Source organism: Oryctolagus cuniculus, chromosome 7 (assembly GCF_964237555.1).
Source record: "Oryctolagus cuniculus chromosome 7, mOryCun1.1, whole genome shotgun sequence".
Taxonomy (NCBI): domain Eukaryota; kingdom Metazoa; phylum Chordata; class Mammalia; order Lagomorpha; family Leporidae; genus Oryctolagus; species Oryctolagus cuniculus.
The window spans coordinates 125,851,635-125,870,604 of record NC_091438.1 but is presented as its reverse complement, the minus strand read 5'-3'; the positions used below and the strand labels follow the sequence as shown (position 1 = coordinate 125,870,604).

At 40.8% G+C, this 18,970-nt stretch overlaps 1 protein-coding gene across 1 annotated transcript in view; it reads right to left on the bottom strand.

The window, feature by feature from the left end:
* Positions 1–18,970, bottom strand: part of CYP4A5 (cytochrome P450, family 4, subfamily A, polypeptide 5) — a 64,779-nt gene that overhangs the window by 45,236 nt on the left and 573 nt on the right. The gene's annotated exons all lie outside the window — the stretch shown is intronic.

The window sequence follows — 18,970 nt, the reverse complement described above, 5'->3', positions numbered from 1 at the left end:
TGTGGGGGAAGCCATTGTAATCCATAAGTCGTACTTTGGAAAATTATATGCATTAAATAAAAGTTTAAAAAAAAAAATAAAGCAGAGCTGTTTGATTTGAAGCATGAGATTTTGTAAATATTTATTGAGTTCTTGCCTTTCAGATTCTTACTATTTCAACTGTTTCATCACCTTAAGGCATTGTTTGTCAGGCAAACCTAAATTTTCATTTCCAAAAGGTATGACTATTAGCTATCTAGGTTGCCATGGAACTGCTATAACATTCAAAACCAATAATTTGAAAGTTCTTTGATTTCCTATTTCCTACTTTTAAACAGACTTTTTCCTGTTCTCATTTCAGTTTGTTTTCATTTTAATACAAGCCAAAAGGTCAACAGATTCAAAACAGACAGAAGAATAAAAGTGAAAGCAAGATAACCAAAGAGCTAAACAGTCTGTACATTTAACCCTGTAATTGCAGTTTGGGAATTATCTTTTCCCTTTAATAAAAATGTAGAACGTGCATGAGATTGAACCATAATGTGTCCAGCAGGAGTCCCTGAGGAGGGATAGTCTTTGCATTTTTGAGAATTTGGGTCTCCCACTCTTTCCTGTCAATCTCTCGAGCAAGTGCAGAGAACATTCTGTAAGCCAATCAGGGATTTTTAAGGGTTTGCACAGGGAGTTTTATTTTGACAGGTGTACCTGGCACAGGATTCTCTCTCTCTCTCTCTCTCTCTCTCTCTCTCTCTCTCTCTCTTCTCTCTCTCTCTCTTTCTTTTGGAGCAGATGGACTTTGCCCTACTTTGTTTAATCCGTGGTCAATGCTTCCCTAGGTGCACAGAAATTGTCTCGTGCGTGGCAGGTGCCCAATACGCCTGCCTACCCACGAGCAGATAATCTTCTTACATGAGACGTCCCCCTTGGAGATTTGAGTCCCTCATAGATGGTGGCAACTTCCCTGGTGCATGAATTGTCTGTCTGTTGCCCACCAATTACAAAGTTTCAATTTACTTTAAGAAGATTTTTCAAAAACAACTAGTGAGAGAAGAATTCTAAAGAGGCAAATCGTTTGTGGATGCTTGTAAATAAACCCAAATGAAACCAAAATAGATGCTCACAAAAGTTACAAATTAGGCATGCAGATCCAACAAAATACTAAAGGTGGCATGAAAACCAAAGGAAAATTTCCCGGAGGAGAGGAGCATGCTCAGGGAGTTTCGGTCCTGTGGAAATCTGAGTACCACCAAGGACAGCGTCCCTACACCAGAAAGGCACTGCAGGCAGTCTTTTGCAATCTGCCCAAGGGATGCAAGGGGTTTTACTAAAGGCACCTTCTCCAAATAAAGTCAGCAGAGGCTCTCTAAGAAACAGTGGTGCCTGACTTGAGAGAAGACTCAGGGCAGAACCGCCGGAACAGAGTGCAAAAGGCTCCAGGTCAGCACCCATCGGGTTTCAGGAGTCCTCCACGCCTCCCTGAACTCATCTCGCTTCAGATCCCACTTGCACACACCAGAAATGTCGATCTAAATCACAGCCAGAAATATTTTCCAGAAACGTAATGGTATTTATTTGGGAAGAACCAAGCATTGGAATGAGAACACACATGCCAAGGTAATCTATGAGCATATTCAAAGAGACAGAGGGAAGCGGGTAGTTTCCGAGGCGAGAGGAGGATTGCATGCTGTACTTTGAACAGTAATCCTTGGCCTCAAGGAATGAATAGCCAGGGTGGCAGCAGTTCAGGGGTAGACACACGGTTGGCGGGCAAGTGTTCTTGCAGGGGTATCGTTTGGGTCAGATTGCAGTAGCCTTGGTGCAAGGTTTTCCGCTGCGAAGTCTTCTGTGATGGCAGCCAGCCTTTGTGAGGAAGCACTCTTCAGAACGCCCCAACTTGGTTTATTATTCAGTCACTTTTGTTAAGGTTTACACAAGCAACTCAACCTTGATCTTGGCAATTTGCACAAGAATATCCCCTTCTGCATTCCCTCCATAAGGCCTATTGTTCCCTGGGGTATTTCGAGATACCCTGTTTGGGATTCCTCACTAGCAGATGTAAATTAAGACTACGAAGTGAAACAAAATTAAACATAGCTTCTCATAATAAAGGGCCTAAAGTGGTATTTATGAAATGCATGCAAATAAATAGGTTTAAAAAAAGTGAAAAAGGGGATAAGAAAGGATGGTTATCTGTCCTCACTGTGTGAGGCCATCGCTACCCTGAGCCCTCTCCTGCTCCAGGTCAGTGGCCTGCTCCACCCAAGTCTTCCACATCCTCCCCCTCAGAAATTCCCAATCCCATATCCATGCCACTGGAGACCTGAAGAGCCCGGTGCTGCCTCCTGTGAATAATCCCTTCTATGGGAAAGGCACCATCTACAAGCTGCTGCACCGTCACAAGAAGTCCAAAGATGGCAGCCCCCAAGGCAGCTGTGACTCAGACTGTGAGGCTGGTTGGGGTTGGCATGGAGTTAGTGAGGGGCAAAGGAACTGCGAGGTTTCCAGCAGTCTCTATGCCTAGACCTGCATCACCAAATAAACTCCACCCCCTTCCATGCCAATTCAGCATGCCCGTTTTCCCATGATGCACCTGAGCCTCCTCCACCCAGAGGGAAGACCCTGCAATGAACGTGACAATGTTGGGCTCCACGTAGAGATGCCATAAAACTTTTCCAGAGATCATCCTGCACACTGCACCCTAACCCAACCGCACCCCATTTGTATATTCAGTTAAGGTGCCACCCCCTACTCAATAAAGAGGGCTACTGCACCGGGTGTGTGTAATTCTCTCACAGCTTGCCTACATTCACTTCTGAGCAAGCGCTATCTCTTTCATCTCTTTAAATAAATCCTGCCCCCATTTTTGCACTTCATGTCTCTGCTGTGAATCCCTCTCTTGTTAAACTTGCAGCTGGGCACCCGTTCCCCACAACAGGCTGACACCATGTCTTGGTGATTGTCAGCTGGCAATTTGTCTCAAGTCGTCTCCCACTGGTCTCCCATCCCCTCTGTCTCTGTCGGAAAGTCAGTTTGCATCAGAAGCCAAGCACTCACGGGACCGAGATGGTGAGGCAGAAAGAAACACCGCTGTGCCCTCCATGCCCAGGAATGCGACAGAGCCTCTGCTGGTGATGGTCCTGTTTGATTTTCTATTTCTTCTTGGTTTAATCCCGGTGAGTTGTGTGCATCCAGGAATTTATCCGTTTCTTTGAGGTTTTCCAATTTGTCAGCACGTGAATGTCTAGTTTCTCATGGTTCATTGTATTTCTGTGGTATCAGTTGTGATGATACCCTTCTCATCTCTAATTTAATTTATTTGGGTTCTTTCTCTTTCTTCTTTGTTAGCCTGGCTAAAAGTCAGCCTAATCTTTTTCAAAAATACCCTTTTCATCTGTTTATGTTTTTGCATCTTTAGCTTCAATTTAGTTTACTTCTGCTATAACTATTTTTATTTCTTGCCTCCTACTAATTTTGGGTTCGGTTTGTTCTTGCTGTTCTTTTTTTTTTTTTTTTTTTTTTTAGTTTTCATATTTATTTGGCTTTACAGAAAATCCAAAAATGTATCTGAAAACTGGTTATCTATCTAAATACCAACTGTTCATTATGGTGACATAATACTATGTGGTAGCAGAGATATGCCTAAATTAAACAGATTATTAAATTCCTGACATTCTTCCAAGTGGGAAAAAGGAAATCTTAAAAAATCAAACTTACAAATTGTAAGAAGATATAGAAAGCAATTTAACCTTTAATACCTGGAACAAGTTTTACAGCCACATTGGTAATTTACATACACAGTGGAGATCACTGAAAAAGCTTCCTGTTGCACTGCAGCAAGACATTTTATTACATGTAGATTACACGGATGTGCTACAGAGTGCAGCAAGATAACCTCACTAGGAATCCTAAGATTTTCATAATGGAGCTTGTTACAGTGAGTTAAATATTTTCTTAATGTTATGCAGTACATATTTTCTAAATGAACATTTTCACTGAAGAGCTTGCTAACAACTGTTAGCAATTAATGTTTTATACATACTTAATTTTACTGTAGTTAAAGTATGTGGCTCCCCAAATGTTAGCACATGAAATGTTAGGTTTAAACATAAGATAATCTCCTAAGATGGAGACTCAGAACATCAAAACTGATCATTATTGCACCTATATTTCTACAGAAAAATGAAAACTTTACATCATAATCCTCCCAAAACTGGACAGGCTGTAAAACTACAGACTTATTGGCATTGAACATAAAATCTACAATGAACATTTTTTGTGAACTGATATACATCATTAATGTGCAATGAAATTTGGTTAACTGTTCTTGCTTTTCTAAGTCCTTGAGATGAACTGTTAAATTGTTGATCTGAAATATTTCTTTTCTTTAATGTATGCGTTTATTGCTATAAATTTCCCTCTTACAATTACTTTTGCTGTGTATCACAGATTGTGATGTATTGTGCTTTCATTTTCATTTGTCTCAAAAAATTTTATTTCATTTTTAATTTATTCAATGATCCATTGGTCATGCAGGAGCACATTGTTCAGTTTCCATGTACCTGTAAATTCTCTATTGTTCTCGTTGTTAATTTCTAATTTTATTCCTTTAAGACCTGAGAAGATACATGGTATGATTTCAAGTTTTAAAAGCTTACTAAGACTTGACCTGTGGACCAATATGTAGTCTAGCCTATAAAATGTTCCATATGCTAATAAGAAGTTTGTGTGTGCTGTAGCTGTCGGAGGAATGGTTCCGTAAAAGTCTGTAGGTCCATTTGCTGATGGTTCAACTCTGATGTGTATTGCTTGATTTTCTGTCTGGACAATCCATTGATGACAGTAGGATGTTGAGGTCACCTGCTATTGTTGTGTTGGAGTTGATGTCTCCTTGTAGGTCTAATAATATTAACTCTATATTTTTGGATGATCATGTGTTGGATGAATATGTATTTGTGAGAGTTAGGAGTTCTTCCTGAATCAGTCCTCTTATCAATATATAATGTACTTCTTTGTCTCATTTTTAAGTTTTTGTTTTAATGTCTGTTTTATCCGATGTGAGTATAGCTATTCCAAATCATCTTTGATTTCCATTTGTACGGTGTATCTTTTTTCTAACTTTCATTTTTGGTCTATATATATTTTTACCTTTGAAGTGAGAAAGAGAAAGAGAAAGCTCCTGGTAGCACCAGAAGGGGTCCCCAAAGGGATGACTAAAGAAGAGGTCATGTCTAGGGGTTTTTAGGTTTGCAATGGGAACCATCCCTGCTTGGTGGCTATATATGCTAACAAGGTGAAACCTACGAGCCACTCAGGGAACAGCTGGCAGAATCACCATCTTTGCTTAGATATGCTAATGAGGTGAAACTGAAGCACCCTCGTGAACCACTCAGAAGTCAGAGCTGGAGTAACTGATTTTGCATAGAGACCCTGATAGCTCAAACAGGTCCACAGAATCCAGGCCTTTGGCTGATGTGGCCTCACCCAGTGATTCCAGCAATTGCACTAGTCTTCCTTGGGGCCCCACGTCCCTCTCTGCCTACCTGCATTAAGAACCTGTGTGTCTCCTGTCTCTATCAATCTCCCCTCTGAAGAAGTGACCCTGACTGCTGTTAGGAAAGGGGCAACAACTGCTCGGCTGCTCTATGCTGGGGAGGGATGGTGTTGAGGGACAGCAGTCACAGCTCCTCCAGAGACCCTTCTAGGGGTCTCCTGTAGAAAAAGTCTGCAAGTGAGGCTTCGCTTGTGTCTTCATCTGAAGCTTGATTCTAAATGAGAGTAGATGAGCATAGGAAGGCAAATTGGGATGCATGGGCCAAAGAGTAGGATCAGGAACACAATAAGGAGGATAAGGGAATAGGAGTGACCATGACCCAGATTCCTATCTTCCAGGTTGACTTGGTAGAAGCTTCTGTTGGACCTTCCTCATCAGGTTCATGGCTTCTAAAATGGGACTGATCCTAGTTTTAACTTGTCCAGCATTATTGATTGGCATGCACACCTGCTATCGACACACACGCCTGTTAAAGTGATCATGCAGAACAGTACAAGTGCCCCTTTCTGAGGCAAAGAGATCGTCTAGGACCATTTCATTACCCATTATGAAACTGCCAGAAATTCTGGAGATCCTCTTGGATCTAAAATGCTTAGAGCTGTTTTATTAGCCAGTCACTCAGGGGCCCCAGCCAAGTTTGCTCTTGAGCAGTTACAAAGACATTTAGAATACATTAGAGAACTGTTTTACGATGATGGTTATCAGACAATGCGTAAGAACCCTTCCTCCATAATCTCTCAGCTTTAATTCTGTTTAGGGTTGACATCCGTGACTTCATCTTAATTCTCATATTCCCCTCATTGTCATCTTTTCCAGGAAAGCACAATTGGTCAGTCATTCCATAGGTAGTTCTGTTTGTTCCATGTTGCCATTTAGCCTTTGTCTTAGCTGTTTGGTCTTACCTGGTTCCATGTTGTGGGGGTTGGGGGGACTGACAACCAGGATCAGCATCAGAAACCCTTTCAGCCACATTTGAGCAACAAAGATGTTTTAGAAGAAGTGAGCATTAGGTTGATTATACCTGGAGTTTACTGTTTATCTCAAAAAGTCAGGCCACATTATCCCACTGGGAGTTGTACCTAGAACTCGACAGGCAATATACACAAAGCTCAAAAAGGAAAATATATAGCAAAGCCAACAAGAATATAATGAACAGAGCTATATAATAATCTCAGACCTAGAAAACTCTCAGAGTTAGCAAACCTGAAACAGTGGACAGTTGCATTCTAAAAGAAGGTGTATTTTAGTTTATTTATTGACTATTTGTTAGCAGATCCAAATAGTCCTTTTTTAATATAAAATTTAAGATCTAAGTGATTACTTTTTCCCAATTTATACTTAGCAATTATATATAGATAACTTAAGAAATTGATATTAGAGAAGCAGAGTTACTACTTAAAAATTTTTTTTGTCCAGAATAATTCTGACCACCCAAGATTGTTGCAAACAGGGCAATCAGCAGAGAGAAGGAAATGGCTTTCAACCTTGGTAGCAAAGGAGGGTCTAGGAGCAGAAGGAGAGAGACGTAAAGAAGTAAGTCCCCCAACCCATCCTGGGAGACAGGTACTGGGGTGCTCCAAGCACAAGGGCCTTCCAGCCTTGTTAGGGAGTCATCCTAGGCAAAGGACTTCAGTTTGCCTTTGCTCTGGTTTGCTGTTCCCAGAGGTGCCATCAAAGAGAAGCTTGGAGGACAAACAATGTGTACCCCAACGGTGACAGTTGATGGCCACAAGTGACAACATAAACTCACACAGAACATGATTTTTCTTGTGCCTTGTAGAAGCTAGCTGTCCTCTAGGCCACATCCAGGTAACCCTGTCACAGGACACTTCTAGCAATGGTACTCAACCCTACAGCACTTAACAGTCTAACCTGTACCTTCTGTGAGGTCATGGACAAAACAGAACAATCATAGGAAAGGACAAACTCATCAGAAATTTTGAAGTTCTCCCCAAGATGGTCTTAGATAGCAAGTATAGATGACAAAGATTTGCTATAGCAAGCAAAGTACACATCACGAGGAGAGTGGAAGTGGTCCATCAGAAAGAACTCAGCTTAGAGTCTAAGACAGACTCAGCTCAGAGCCTCCTGCCAGGGCCACAGAGCAAAAGTACATGCCACAAGACTGTAGGAGCAGGCCTCTGGGAGAGTTCAGGGCACCACCTTTAATTTGGACTGTTAAGTTACACTCAAATGTTTAGAGGTGGGGAAGGGCGGTCATTACCAGGGAGACTCCTGCCAGAGGTCCTGGGTGGAGGGACGCTGCTGTCCTGGGCTGAGAGATATCACGGGGGACTCCAGCCAGGGGTTCTCTGACGCAGTGCCTCTCGTGTTTCTCAAGATTAGCTTTGGCCGCCCTCACCCAGGGCTGGTCTTTCTCCCCTGCTTGCAGCTAGGCTGTCTTTGAGCTAGCTGTTTTCCAACTGGCATTTGAAAGCATTTTGACCCTTCAAGGTCTGAGGGCCTAAGGAATCCCCAGGCTCCACACCTAAGATGCGTTACTCAGCTTTTCCCGGTGCCTCAAATATTTTGGGAGGCCTTTTCCAGAATGAGAGGGAAGAGAGGATGGCGTCCCTCCGTTCCCTTCCTCTTCCTTTGTCTGGGTCAAAATGCCCCTTGAACCCCTGGCTTGTGAGTGTGTGACATGCAGGTGTTCACAACTGGGGGAGGCCAAACCTACAGGAGGATTACCCTCACCTGCACCTGACTTTGACCTCTGTCATCTCTCCCTGAGTCCCTTGATCCTGTAGGTCACGGGTGTGCGTGTGTGTGTGACCTGGCACTCACAAGTGGGTTAAACTGGCAGGAGTAGTTGCCTGTGCCAGCGCCTAACTTTGACTTTCTCATCTGGCTGAACCTCCCCTTTTTGATCTGTATTTGACCTGACAGTGCTTAGCTATTTAATCTCACCTGGGCCTTTATTAGTCCCCCTTTAAAGAATCTGGCCTACTTGTCAAACCTGCCAGCTTGGGCTGGGTTAAAACACCTGTTTACCCTTTCACCCACCTTTGTCTTCAGCCAGTGTGGCTGCATGGCTGGAGTGACATGCACGCGCGTGCACACACACACCACACACACACACACACACACCCCTATCTTATGCCTGTCAGGTGGTTCCTTTTCCCTGAAGTGGGCACCCTGACCAGGGGTAGAGCTTCCTGTGGATGTATTGCCCAACCCCTACATGGAAGGCATCTTCCCCTAAGACACATACGAATCTTACTACCTAGGTTCATTACCAAACACAGAAAAGCCTTAATTAAAAGAATTAGAAAAGGGGAAAGGAGGCAAGATGGCGGAATAGGAAGGGAGCACACTGATAGTCTGGGGAGAGACAGTTTAATAAAAGTGGAGATACTGCAGGTTCAAGGAAGAGTAGGGGAAGAAACAGCAGAAGAAACTCTTCCGGAACGAGTGATTCACAGTGGACCTGCGTGGAGAGCGTGGGAGCCCACAGTTTGGGACACCAGCGGCAGACTCAACACACCAGCGCTGGAACACGAGGTGAGCCGAACCTCAATAGCCCGAGACACCAGCAGGCAAGCGGAAAGAGGAGACTAGAAGGAACGACCCCAGGGGGAAAAGTTCACCAGGCTAACTAGAAGAGAGAGAGAGAGAGATACAGACATGGGTTTCTCTCTCTCTGCTCACCTCTCAAAGGCGAGCAAGACAAAGAGCAGGCGCCATCTTGGACATACGTCATAAGCAGAGTGACCTGAGGTCTGCACCAGCCCTGAGCCTAGCAGAAAAACCTGACTCTGGGCAGGGCGAATTAACAGGAGATTAGGACCTAGTAAATTTGTGGTGCTACTGAACTGAGACTGTGAAAAAAAGAGACGGTGGGGGAGAGAACTCACGGAATTCACGTGAGTACTCTCCAGAGATGCTACAATTCCGTAACTTTGGCACAGTGGGAGACTGAAGGAGAATCTGAGCCCACTCTGAGGGCAGAACAGATTCCCTGTGTGGTCCTTGGGAAAGAGCTTCCGATCTCTGGCTCCTGTGGGTATATCATTTGCCTGCTAACTACCTCCAACTTCGTTCAGCTGTGCGGAATTACTTCCCTTTTGAATCAAAAAAAGAAAGAGAGCGAGAGAGAGATCTATCACGCCTAACCTGGGAGTGTCACCTTTGGCACACCAAACAGAGCTCTCAGGCCACACCCATCGCAAGCCTCTAAGGCTCCATCAAAAACAGACAGTCCACTTAATCTAGAGTCATAGTATAACAAGAAAAAGCAACACAGTGAAGAAACCAAATATCTCCAATATGCCAAATAACAAACGCAAAAACCGAGGTAATAAAAACAAGGAAGTCACTATGACGCCCCCAAATGAAAAAGACACCCCAATTCAAGATTATGAGGATGATGACATAGAAGAAATGCAAGAAGCAGATCTCAAAAAATTGATAAGAACATTAAGAAGTTCTCAGAAACAAACTCTTGAACTACAGAAATCCTTAATGGACAAGATAGAAAATCTCTCTCATGAAAATGAAATATTAAGGAGGAATCAAAATGAAACGAAACAACTAGTACAACAGGAAACTGTGATAGTGACGAGAAATCATAATGAAGTGAAGAATTCAATAGATCAAATGAAAAACACAATAGAGAGCCTTAAAATAGAATGGGTAAAGCAGAAGAGAGAATATCAGACTTAGAAGACAGAGAACAGGAAAGGATACAGTCAGACCAAAGAAAAGAAGAGGAAATTAGAAATCTGAAACATATTGTCGGGAATCTTCAGGATACTATTAAAAAACCCAACATTCGGGTTCTAGGAGTTCCTGAAGGCATGGAGAGATAGAAAGGATTAGAAGGCCTTTTTAGTGAGATATTAGCAGAAAATTTCCCAGGTTTGGAGAAGGACAGAGACATCCTAGTACAGGAAGCTCACAGAACCCCTAATAAACATGACCAAAAGAGATCCTCACCACGACACGTGGTAATTAAACTTACCACAGTGAAACATAAAGAAAAGATCCTAAAATGTGCAAGAGAGAAACGTCAGATTACTCTCAGAGGATCTCCAATCAGACTCACAGCAGACTTCTCATCAGAAACACTACAGGCTAGGAGGGAATGGCGAGACATAGCACAGGTGCTAAGAGAGAAAAATTGCCAGCCCAGAATATTATATCCTGCCAAGCTCTCATTTGTGAATGAAGGTGAAATAAAGACCTTTCATAGCAAACAGAAATTGAAAGACTTTGTGGCCACTCATCCGGCCCTGCAAAAGATACTTAAAGATGTGCTACACTCAGAAACACAGAAACACGGCCATCAATATGAAAGAAGGGAAAGGAAGAACACCTACCAGTAAAAGAGCATGGGAAGCTCAAAGCATATACTAGAAAATATTTCCAGGAAAATGGCAGGGCAAAGTCACTATGTATCAATAGTCACATTGAACATTAATGGTCTGAATTCTTCAGTTAAAAGACACCGTTTAGCTGACTGGCTCAAAGAACACATCCCAACTATTTGTTGCCTACAAGAAACACATCTCTCTAACAAAGAGGCATGCAGACTGAAAGTGAAAGGTTGGAAGAAGATATTCCATGCCAACAGAAACCAAAAAAAAGCAGGTGTAGCCATATTCATATCAGACAAAATAAACTTTAATACAAAAACTGTTAAGAGAGACAAAGAGGGACACTATATAATGATTAAGGGTTCAATTCAACAGGAAGATGTAACTATTATAAATGTATATGCACCTAATTACAGGGCACCGGTCTATTTAAAAGATATATGAAGGGACTTAAAGGGAGATTTAGATTCCAATACAATAGTACTGGGGGACTTCAATACTCCACTCTCAGAAATAGATAGATCATCCGGACAGAAGATCAACAAGGAAACAGCAGATTTAATTGACACTATTGCCCAAATGGATCTAACAGATATCTACAGAACTTTCAACCCTACATCTAAAGACTTCACATTCTTCTCAGCAGTGCATGGAACCTTCTCTAGGATTGATCACATACTAGGCCATAAAGCAAGTCTCAGCAAATTCAAAAGAATTAGAATCATACCATGCAGTTTCTCAGACCACAATGGAATGAAGTTGGAAATTAGCAACTCAGGAAACCCCAGAAAGTATGCAAACACATGGAGACTGAACAACATGCTCCTGAATGAACACTGGGTCATTCAAGAAATCAAAAGAGAAATCAAAAACTTTCTGGAAGTAAATGAAGACAACAACACAACATATCAAACCTTATGGGATACAGCAAAAGCAGTACTGAGAGGCAAATTTATAGCAATAGGTGCCTATATCAAGAAATTGGAAAGGTACCAAATAAATGAGCTTTCAGCGCATCTCAAGGACCTAGAAACACTGCAGCAAACCAAACCCAAATCTAGTAGGAGAAGAGAAATAATTAAAACCAGAGAAGAAATTAACAGGATTGAATCCAAAAAAAAAAAAAAAAAAAACACTACAAAAAATCAGCCAAGCGAGAAGCTGGTTTTTTGAAAAAATAAACAAAATTGACACCCCATTGGCCCAACTAACTAAAAAAAGAAAAGACCCAAATCAATAAAATCAGAGATGAAAAAGGAAATGTAACAACAGACACCACAGAAATAAAAAGAATCATCAGAAATTACTACAAGGACCTGTATGCCAGCAAACAGGAAAACCTATCAGAAATGGATAGATTCCTGGACACATGCAATCTACCTAAATTGAACCATGAAGACATAGAAAACCTAAATAGACCCATAACTGAAACAGAAATTGAAACAGTAATTAAGGCCCTCACAACAAAGAAAAGCCCAGGACCAGATGGATTCACTGCTGAATTCTACCAGACATTTAAAGAAGAACTGACTCTAATTCTTCTCAAACTAGTCAGAACAATCAAAAAAGAGGGAATCCTCCCAAATTCTTTCTATGAAGCCAGCATCACCTTAATCCCCAAACCAGAGAAAGATGCAGCACTGAAAGAAAATTACAGACCAATATCCCTGATGAACATAGACGCAAAAATCCTCAATAAAATTCTGGCCAATAGAGTACAACAACACATCAGGAAAATCATCCACCCAGACCAAGTGGGATTCATCCCTGGTATGCAGGGATGGTTCAACATTCGCAAATCAATCAATGTGATTCACCACATTAACAGACTGCAAAAGAAAAACCATATGATTATCTCAATAGATGCAGAGAAAGCATTTGATAAAATTCAACACCCTTTCATGATGAAAACTCTAAGCAAATTGGGTATAGAAGGAACATTCCTCAATATAATCAAAGCAATTTATAAAAAACCCGCAGCCAGCATCCTATTGAATGGGGAAAAGTTGGAAGCATTTCCACTGAGATCTAGTACCACACAGGGATGCCCACTCTCACCACTGCTATTTAACATAGTTCTGGAAGTTTTAGCCAGAGCCATAAGACAAGAAAAAGAAATCAAAGGAATACAAATTGAGAAGGAAGAAGTCAGACGATATGATTCTGTACTTAGAGGATCCAAAGAACTCTACTAAGAGACTATTGGAACTCATAGAGGAGTTTGGCAAAGTGGCAGGATATAAAATCAATGCACAAAAATCAACAGCCTTTGTATACACAAGCAATGCCATGACTGAGAAAGAACTGCTAAGATCAATCCCATTCACAATAGCTACAAAAACAATCAAATACCTTGGAATAAACTTAACCAAGGACGTTAAAGATCTGTATGATGAGAATTACAAAATCTTAAAGAAAGAAATAGAAGAGGATACCAAAAAATGGAAAAATCTTCCATGCTCATGGATTGGAAGAATCAACATCATCAAAATGTCCATTCTCCCAAAAGCAATTTATAGATTCAATGCAATACCAATCAAGATACCAAAGACATTCTTCTCAGATCTAGAAAAAATGATGCTGAAATTCATATGGAGGCACAAGAGACCTCGAATAGCTAAAGCAATCTTGTACAACAAAAATAAAGCCGGAGGCATCACAATATCAGATTTCAGGACATACTACAGGGCAGTTGTAATCAAAACAGCATGGTACTGGTACAGAAACAGATGGATAGACCAATGGAACAGAATTGAAACACCAGAAATCAATTCAAACATCTACAGCCAACTTATATTTGACCAAGAATCTAAAACCAATTCCTGGAGCAAGGACAGTCTATTCAATAAATGGTGCTGGGAAAACTGGATTTCCACATGCAGAAGCATGAAGCAAGACCCCTACCTTACACCTTACACAAAAATCCACTCAACATGGATTAAAGACCTAAATCTATGTCCTGACACCATCAGGTTATTAGAGAACATTGGAGAAACCCTTCAAGATATTGGCTAGGAGGGAATGGCGAGATATAGCCCAGGTGCTAAGAGAGAAAAATTGCCAGCCCTGAATATTATATCCTGCAAAGCTATCATTTGTGAATGAAGGTGAAATAAAAACTTTTCATAGCAAACAGAAATTGAAAGAATTTGTCACCACTCGTCCAGCCCTGCAAAAGATGCTTAAAGATGTGTTACACACAGAAACACAGAAACACGGTCATCAATATGAAAGAAGGTAAAGGAAGGAAACCTCACAGCAAAAGATCACAGGGAATTCAAAGCATATATTAGAACTTATCTTTGGCAAATGGCAGGGCAAAGTTACCACTTATCATTAGTCACATTGAACATTAATGGCCTGAACTGTCCAGTTAAAAGAAACAGATTGGCTGATTGGGTTAAGGAACAAAACCCATCTTTTTGCTGCTTACAAGAAACACATCTTTCCAACAAAGATCCATACAGACTGAAAGTGAAAGGTTGGAAAAAGATATACCATGCCAACAGAAAAGAAAAAAGAGCGGGTGTAGCCATCTTAATATCGGACAACATAAACTTTACCACAAAAACTGTTAAGAGAGACAAAGAGGGGTACTATATAATGATTAAGGTACTATATAATGATTATATCAACAGGAAGATATAACAATTATCAATGTATATGCACCTAACTACAGGGCACCGGTTTATCTAAAAGATTTGTTAAGGGACTTAATGGGAGACTTAGACCCCAATACAATAGCACTGGGGGACTTCAATACTCACTCTCAGAAATAGACAGATCAACAGGACAGAAGATCAACAAGGATACAGTAGATTTAAACGACACTATAGCCCAAATGGATCTAACAGATATATACAGAACTTTCAATCCTACAGCTAAAGATTTTACATTCTTCTCAGCAGTACATGGAACCTTCTCTAGGATTGATCACATACTAGGCCATAAAGCAAGTCTCAACAAATTCAAAAGAATTAGAATCATACCATGCAGCTTCTCAGACCATAAAGGAATGAAGTTGGAAATTAGCAACTCAGGAATCCCTAGAGCATACGCAAACACATGGAGATTGAACAACATGCTCCTGAATGAACAATGGGTCATAGAAGAAATTAAAAGAGAAATCAAAAATTTTCTGGAAGTAAATGAGGATAACAGCACAACATACCAAAACTTATGGGATGCAGCAAAAGCAGTGTTAAGAGGAAAGTTTATATCAATAGGTGCCTATTTCCACTGAGATCTGGTACCAGACAGGGATGCCCACTCTCACCACTGCTATTCAATATAATTCTGGAAGTTCTAGCCAGAGCTATTAGGCAAGAAAAAGAAATTAAAGGGATACAAATTGGGAAGGAAGAACTCAAACTATCCCTCTTTGCAGATGACATGACTCTTTATTTAGGGGACCCAAAGAACTCTACTAAGAGACTATTGGAACTCATAGAAGATTTTGGCAAAGTAGCAGGGTATAAAATCAATGCACAAAAATCAACAGCCTTTGTATACACAGACAATACCATGGCTGAGGAAGAACTTCTAAGATCAATCCCATTCACAATAGCTACAAAAACAATCAAATACCTTGGAATAAACTTAACCAAGGATGTTAAAGATCTCTACGATGCAAATTACAAAACCTTAAAGAAAGAAATAGAAGAGGATACCAAGAAATGGAAAAATCTTCCATGCTCATGGATTGGAAGAATCAATATCATCAAAATGTCCATTCTCCCAAAAGCAATTTATAGATTCAATGCAATACCAATCAAGATACCAAAGACCTTCTTCTCAGATCAGAAAAAATGGTGCTGAAATTCATATGGAGACACAGGAGACCTCGAATAGCTAAAGCAATCTTGTGCAACAAAAACAAAGCTGGAGGCATCACAATACCAGATTTCAGGACATTCTACAGGGCAGTTGTAATCAAAACAGCATGGTACTGGTACAGAAACAGATGGATAGACCAATGGGACAGAATTGAAACACCAGAAATCAATTCAAACATCTACAGCCAACTCATATTTGATCAAGGATCCAAAACCAATCCCTGGAGTAAGGACAGTCTATTCAATAAATGGTGCTGGGAAAATTGGATTTCCACGTGCAGAATCATGAAGCAAGACCCCTACCTTTCACCTTACACAAAAATCCACTCAACATGGATTAAAGACTTAAATCTACGACCTGACACCATCAAATTATTAGAGAGCATTGGAAAAACCCTGCAAGATATAGGTACCGGCAATGACTTCTTGGAAAACACCCCAAAAGCACAGGCAGTCAAAGCCAAAATTAACATTTGGGATTGCATCAAATTGAGAAGTTTCTGTACTGCAAAAGAAACAGTCAGGAGAGTGAAGAGACAACCGACAGAATGGAAAAATATATTTGCAAACTATGCAATTGATAAAGGGTTGATAACCAGAATCTACAAAGAAATCAAGAAACTCCACAAGATCAAAACAAACAACCCACTTAAGAGATGGGCCAAGGACCTCAATAGACATTTTTCAAAAGAGGAAATCCAAATGGCCAACAGACACATGAAAAAATGTTCAAGATCACTAGCAATCAGGGAAATGCAAATCAAAAGCACAATGAGGTTTCACCACACCCCGGTTAGAATGGCTCACATACAGAAATCTACCAACAACAGATGCTGGCGAGGATGTGGGGAAAAGGGGACACTAACCCACTGTTGGTGGGAATGCAAACTGGTTAAGCCACTATGGAAGTCAGTCTGAAGATTCCTCAGAAACCTGAAGATAACCCTATCATTCAACCCAGCCATCCCACTCCTTGGAATTTACCCAAAGGAAATGAAATTGGCCAACAAACAAGCAGTCTGCACATTAATGTTTATTGCAGCTCAATTCACAATAGCCAAGACCTGGAACCAACCCAAATGCCCATCAACAGTAGACTGGATAAAGAAATTATGGGACAAGTACTCTATATAGTATTCTATAGAATACTATACAGCAGTCAAAAACAACGAACCCAGTCATTTGCAACAAGATGGAGGAATTTGGAAAACATCATGCTGAGTGAATTAAGCCAGTCCCAAAGGGACAAATATCATATGTTCTCCCTGATCGGCGACAACTAACTGAGCACCAAAGGGGAAACTTGTTGAAGTGAAATGGACACTATGAGAAACAGTGACTTGATCAGCTCTTGTCCTGACGGTTGATGTACAATGTAATACTTTATCCATTTTAGTATTTTTTTTGTTCTAGTACCATTGGTTGAACTCTGTAATTAACACACAATTATTCTTAGGTGTTTAAATTTTAACTGAAAACTGACCCCTGTTAGGAATTTGGAAAACATTATGTTGAGTGAAATAAGCCAATCCCAAAGGGACAAATACCACTTGTTCTCCTTGATAGGTGACAACTAACTGAGCACCAAAAAGGAAAACTGTTAAAGTGAAATGAACACTATGAGAAATGGTGACTTGATCAGCCCTCACCCTGACTGTTGATGAGCAGCTTAATATGTTATCCCTCTTAGTATTTTTTTTGTTTGTTCTACTTAATACTTTTGGTTGAATACTGTAATCAATACACAATTCTTCTTAAGTTCTGAAACTTAACTGAAAAGTGATCGCTGTTAAATATAAGACTGGGAATAAGAGAGGGAAGAGATGTGCAATTCGGGACATGCTCAAGCTGACTTACCTCAAATGGTAGACTTAGAAACATACCAGGGGATTCCAATTCAATCCCATCGAGGTGGCATGTACCAATGCCATCTCACTAGTCCAAGTGATCAATTTCTGTTCACAATTGATCGTAATGATAGGACTAAGAACCAAAGGGATCACATAAACAAGAATAGTGTCTGCAAATACTAGCTGATAGAATCAAAAAGGGAGAGAATGATCCAACATGGGAAGTGAGATACACAGCAGACCCATAGAATGGCAAATGTCCTAAACAGCACTCTGGCCTCATAATCAGCCCTTAAGGCATGCGGATCCGGCTAAAATGCCCATGAGAGTATTTCAGGCATGGAAAGCCAAGACACTCTGGGGGAAAAAAAAAACCTAAATGAAAGATCTCCACGAGTGAGATCCCAGTAGAAAGAATGGGTCATCAAAGAAGGAAGTACCTTTCTCTGAAGGGAGGAGAGAACTTCCACTTTGACCATGGCCTTGTCTAAATATGATCAGAGTCAGTGAACTCAGGGGGCTTCCATAGCCTTTGCAGCTCATGACTAGAGCCTAGGGTGATTACTGATGCCATAAACAAGAGTGTCAATTTGTTAAGTCAACAACAGGAGTCACTGTGCACTTACTCCTCATGTAGGATCTTTGTCCTTAGTGTGCTGTACATTGAGATTTAATGCTATAACTAGTACTCAAACAGTATATTTCACTTTGTGTTTCTATGGGGGTGCAAACTGTTGAAATCTTTACTTAATGTATACTAAACTGATCTTCTGTAAAAAAAAAAAAAAAGAAAGAAAGAAAGAAATTATCAATTCCCAACTTGACTCTCACTGGGATTAAACACGACAATAGGTCTGATCTGATTTCATCATCATTTAAAAAATCATCTATTATTTTTCACTTTATGTTTCTGTGTGGGAGCAAACTGTTGAAATCTTTACTTAATGTATACTAAACTGATCTTCTGTATATTAAGAGAATCGAAAATGAATCTTGATGTGAATGGAAGGGGAGAGGGAGTGGGAAAGGGGAGGGTTGCGGGTGGGAGGAACAGTGTGGAGGGGGAAGCCATTGTAATCCATAAGCTGTACTTTGGAAATTTATATACATTAAATAAAAGTTTAAAAAAAGAATTAGAAAAGGACATCAACATGCAAACTTGTCATGGAACAAAGAGGTAGAGAATCAGGTATTTTTGCTAATCTCATCCAATCTAATGAAATGAGAATGGAAAATGCTTAAGTAGGAAGCAGTCTGTGTATCAGGACAAAACCTCCAACCGGACGCCATTATCTAGGGAAGGCCAACATAAGCATAAATAGAATGTGGATCTCAGTGGAACACCCTAACAGGTGGTCGGAGTCTGGCTCCGGTGAAGGAGCTGGGGTGATGCTGAGGAGAAGCCCTCCATTGCTCTGAGACCTTAGCCCGGTCTCC